The sequence below is a fragment of the Nilaparvata lugens genome, chromosome 7, assembly GCF_014356525.2.
Source record: "Nilaparvata lugens isolate BPH chromosome 7, ASM1435652v1, whole genome shotgun sequence".
NCBI lineage: Eukaryota > Metazoa > Arthropoda > Insecta > Hemiptera > Delphacidae > Nilaparvata > Nilaparvata lugens.
The window spans coordinates 17651129-17657128 of NC_052510.1; positions in this window are offsets into that span (position 1 = coordinate 17651129).

The window sequence follows — 6000 nt, forward strand, 5'->3', positions numbered from 1 at the left end:
GTGCAAGGGGAAGAGATGTGTGGGGAAGAGAACAACAGTGGAAAGAGATATAGAAGAGGTAGAGGGAGGTGCCAGAGTGAGAGAAATTGTGACTGGTGAAGGTATTTCAAGAATAGATTATAACTGCAGCGGGAAATATGAGAAAAGTGATAGGAAGATTGGAGAGTTGAAAAGGAGATGAGAAGTGCCTGGTAAATAACTCTGAGATGCACAAGAAATGAGAAAACAATGAAGGTGGAGAGAATTAGACGGAGATAAGAGTAGGAAACTGAGAGGAAAGAGAGGTTGAAGACAAGAGGATTAATAAGGGAGATCATGAGAATGAAGAAGACGACGATAATGGAAGAGGAAGGAGGAAGATCTGAAGTTTTGAGTAGTTGGATGAGGAAATTTTATAGATGAGAAATAATAAAAACAGGAAAAAGGTATGGAGAACGAAAGATAAGTGAGAGAAATCATATCAAAATAGAGTGAACTCCTCCATTAAACGTGATTTTTTTTCTCGTAGAGCTGGAGAAAATTGGAGAAAGAGCAAAAATGTTGGAAGAGCTAAGATGTAATGAAAATGAAAGAGGAAAACAAAGAGAAAATGTTTCATAATGGTGGATGGTGAATAGGAGCAGGATGAGTAGGAGTGGCAGAGAAGGATTAGGAGAAGTAATGGATGCAATAGATGCAAAACAGCTGTTGTTTTAGGAGTAAAGCTGCGTTTACACCAGAGTTAATAACACGAGTTATTTAAAAAAGTTATCAACTTGACAGATTCGTCATGTACTTCTCTTAACAACAGTTAATAACTCGTGTTTTTAACAGAAAATTCCTTGTTATTAGAGAAAATGTTATTAACATAATGTTCATGATTTTTGTTATTAACATGTTAATAACTTTTTCCAAAATGTTAAAAAAAATGTTATCAAATCCGGTGTAAACCCAGCTTAAGTTTGAGTTTCTTTTCAAGTTTTAAAATGTTAAATTATTAATACAGTATTTCTTGATTATCAGTGATGATTCAGTGAAGTTTTCTTATTTAATTTGGTTTTCAAATTTTCTCTATTCTAAATTCCTGGTTCATGGACTCAAAATTGGACAAGAATCAAGAAGTGTAAGCATAACCTATTCTTGGACGATTTCTATCTAAAGCTGCTGTAAACGCAGCCGGAGTTAATAAAACGAATTATTAACATAAAGTTATCAACTTGACTGAATCGTCAAAAATTTATCTTAACAAAAGTTGATACTCGTGTTTTTAACATAAAATTCTTTGTTATCAATAGAAAATGTTATTAACATGATATGTTAATGAATCTTCTTATTAACTCCGGTGTAAACGCAGCTTTAATTTGGGAAAGGAACAGTTTTGGGCTTTAAGCCATTTGTTCCTTTCCCAATCATTCATAGTTGAAATGATATTGTATTTATTAATGTTTAAATGAATAAATTGGATTGATACTATGAAGAAATGTTATAGAATGCAGAAAAAGATGACATTTTTTTAAAATTACTTTATTCATCTAAAAAATTGTATCATTACAGAAAAATCAGTCTATTATCAAAAAATATAACTTTTTACAGTAATATAATGATGATTCAGCATAATTTTATAAAGGGAAAGAAAAAGTAGGCTGGTGATTGAGAAGATTGAGAAGATAGAGGATAGACTGATAGAGGATACGGCGCAGAAAGAGAAACAGAACAAAGAGCAAAAAGGATAATTTTATATGAGGGAGGGGAGTATCAAATGCAAGATAAGAAAAAGGATGAAGGAATACAGTGTTGAGTACAGTGGAGAACTAGAATGAGGAAGTGCATAGCTACAGTTTATTTTTGCTCATCATGAAAAGCTCAACTGTGGCGAGAAAAAATGAGCAAACTGATTACATGGGAGGCGGATGGTGATGAAGTGATGGTTGGAGTGAGTGTAATCCCCTGTGCAAGGAACCTCTTTCCCTCTCTCTCCAATTTTCAACTGACCACTTGTCAGACAAGGCAAGAGTATCAGCCGGGCAGGACTGTTATACACTCGCTGCTCAGTCTAATCTCACAGTATTAACCAAACACTTTAGTGCCATCTCTTATAATTAATTTCGAAACACGTACCATGGAACACAGCTAAAATTGAATCTGAGCTGCCGTGCAGCAACAGCAAATTATTATTTACTCTCTGTGGTTGGGTTTTCATTTGTCTGTGAAAAATTTGCTCGAGTTTTTCAAGTAGTGATTGAATTCTCCCATCAATTAAAATCGTTAGAGGAAAATATTTATTTCCTAATTGCTGAGTACAATTTAGTCATAGCAACCTATTTCTTGGAAAAAATTTCTTGTAGAAAGTTTTGTGAATTTTAGTAAGCTTTCATCTCCAATTCATCCATGAATTGATCAACCAAGAAAGCTGAATTTGTAAGTAGCCCAGTCAGGTCTTAGTCAGAAAACCACACGCTACAATATTAATCAGGCATTCTTAAGAGATTGAAAGCGCTGAAAATCTTGATTCCTTGATGTTCAAATGAGCAATTCAAACTCAATAGCATCTCATCTTCGCTGGTTTAATGTGATATTGACAGAACAGAGCACAACTCCATATTATGATGTAATTTGGAATGAGAGGAAAATTCTTCATACAAAATGTACCATTCGAGAAGTTCTAGTATCAAGTAAGGAATACAGTTTATTCATCATAAAGTATTCGTGGAAAGTATTCATAACATGATAACTGTTCCATCTTTAATCCAAGAGAAAATTGATTCAGAGCTGATAGACTATTTTCCTTCTCAGAACAATACACAACTAAGTTTATTCAACTCAACCATCCAACTAATTCTTCCCTCTTCGTTTCAAATATTTCAATTACATCAATGAAGTGAATCATATTTCTCCGATTCAATTACTCTCTTGGTGAAAATGGATGTTATCAACATGTACAGAAATAATATTTTTTTGAAATATTAGTCTGTACTGTATATTGAAGAGATGATAGCTGAATTCACGAAGGAACTTCAGTGGTAGTTTTTAAGATAATATTGAACCTTCAACTTATTCTACTTCTATCTACTCACTTATCACGACTCCATTTATAAATATTTCACTTGCTAATAGAAAGCTGGAAAAGATAAACGTTCTTTCTAGTTTCATCTCTGGTGCTTTATCTTTGTTTGCAAAAACTATTTGTGAGATTTATGGGTTGGAGATTCAACGTTGAACTAGAAGAGAGTTCTTCATGGAAAAATGTAAGCCCTTAAAGGCAAAGAATAAATTCGAAATCTGTGATACGACGAAATGCAGACAGAAAGCGCTCTTATTACTGAGTGATATAATGTGAAGCAGCGTGACGTGGAAAGCAAAATGAACGAAAAATATATGAGGGATAACACCCTTAAAGACGCCAGTAATGACGACCGTACCGGAAAGAATTATTCGTAGATGATTTAGCTGATGGATAAAAAAGAGAGAAGAAAAGATTTAGCGACAAACAAGCTCTTTGAAGAGAAGAACGGTCGGATAATATGCTTTCCCCTTTTCAGTTACTCTGAACGTAATAAGAGCAGCAGCATTAGGAAAAGATGAAATCTTTCTGAGCGCGCCAAGGTGACGCTAAACTTTTTCCCTTATTCAAAACAGCATCGAGACAAAAATGGAGTCGCCGTTTTCTTCTTTCAGTGACGCTGCTTTTTGTGAGAAGACTTTCTCGTTGATGGCACATGATCTTTAGCGAATGATGGAGCTTCGCCCGGCCGGCATTTCTCAACTGATGATCGTTCAGTTCATGAAGACGGTTCATGCGGAAGGAATCCCCAAACGAGGCGTCTGCCTCTGCAGTGGTCGTTCTGGTGAGCAGATCATTGAACCAAGTTTTCTGAGCTGAACTTCGAATGGAGAATAGCATATCTGGTTTTTCACGCCCACAGCCTATAGTAATAGTGAATAAACAAAAAGTTAGTTTTTTTAAGGCTGTTCTTTGATATTCCATAATATTAAGTAAATACACAATGTTGAGGAGTAAAAAATTACAAGATTTAACCTGTTTCGGACGATGTTTGAACTTATCTGAATTTTCTTAATAGCCCAAGGTTACCTTATTTTTTTCTCTACCTATGATTTATGATGATGTACTTATTGTATGAACCAATCAATCAATGTGATTATGAACAGGAAACTTTGCTATGATGAATGAAGTAGAGTTTGATGATGCGAGTTGAAGTTGAGAAGAATATATCCTTTATTGGAGAATGAACATGATTAGGAATAGATAAGAAATATACTGGGAATAGTTAAAAGTGATAGTTTTACTTTGGTAATGTAAGTATGTAACTAACTACACATCTGCCAAACTAACACAACTTTGATCTCCAAATACGATAAACGATATTAAGGTGATCGATTGAAGCTTTTAGAGTTTGAGTGTTATCTGTGATTATCTGACTGTAGTCAACAGCTCTAGTAGTAATGTTATCATCCAAATTAGCAAATTACATGTAAGAAAAAGTCTGTTGTCTGCATATAGCTTGATAGAAGGGATGTCAATCCCGGGACTGATTTCCAATCCCGGTATTTCGGGATTATCCAATATCAATCCTAGGATCCCGGGACTGATCCCGGGATTGGAAAAAATCAGTTTCATGCATTTTTAACCAATTGTTCCTCCTCAATTACATGTTCAGTAACAGTGTGTGGAGATGATGAATAGCTCATTATAGAGGGAGAGGATATTATTGAAATGGAAAAATACTTGGGAATAATATTAAAATTAAACATTCCATCTCTATAAATATTTTCATGATTAGGAGTAACTCTTTTTGAAAGCTGAACCACTACTAAATGAAATTTCGTAGGGTTATACAGTTCAATTCACTTCAAATTATACATCTAGTTATTCAGTTTCTCGAGCTTAATTCAATAGTGAAATTATATTTTTGATTAACTCACACTCTTTTTATTTATCTTGAAAAAACATTCCTAATTCTTCAGTCTACCTTCTCGCCTGTAAAAGTGTAAATCCACCTAACGGTACACGATGGGTCGACCGAACAGAGGCACGCCGAGGAATGAGGTCAATGCTCCGAAGCCAGGGCCAGCTATTTCTGGATCACTGTCTGAAGAGACCCTCCGAATTATTCGACAGCAAATCGAGGAAACTGTGCATCATGCCGTATCTATGGCAGTGAAGTCCATTTTTGAGGAACTTCAGGCATTGAAGGAGGAGAACAAACAGCTGCACGATAGAATTCGTGAGCTAGAGGTGTCTTGTCACCTGAAGGTCGACGACCTCGAGCAATACGGGCGCCGACATTCAATACGTATTTTTGGGATCCCGGAGAGTGACAAAGAAGACACGGACCTGCTGGCGCTTGATGTCTTCAACAAGAAGCTGAACGTGCCCGTGACTCTGGCGGATGTCAACCGCTCGCATCGCGTTGGAAGGCGTCAACCACCTCAACAAGGGCAAGCTAAACCCAAGGACCGACCCATCATAGTACGACACTGCAGCTACCGGACCAGGAAGATGATCTTCGACGCTAAGAGGAAGCTGAAGGGTTCCGGCGTCACCATTCACGAGGATCTGACTGCGGAGCATCTCAAGATCCTCAATGCTGCGGCCGACCGTCATGGGCATAGGAATGTTTGGTCATCGGACGGGAGGATCAAGATCTCTATCGGCGAGGGAGGATCCAAGAGGGTCCACACAGTCGAGAGGATGACCGACCTTCAAAAAATAAAGGTAAATTAAATCATTTCAGGATTCGATGACGAAGGTGCCCTTCACTACAATAATAGGAAATTCGTATTAATACATTTCACAGTAGATATACCTTGGCATTTTTCATGAGCTGGCTTTCTGTTCTATAAATGAATCTTTCCACTGCTATTTATGATTATATATGAGGCAATTATTTCAAACTAAGGAGATCCACATTTGTTAATACTGATTAATAATTTATCTTGATATTAATTCCCAAAACTACGTTCAATGCATCAACTACTATACTCCAGAGGGTACTTAGAGAA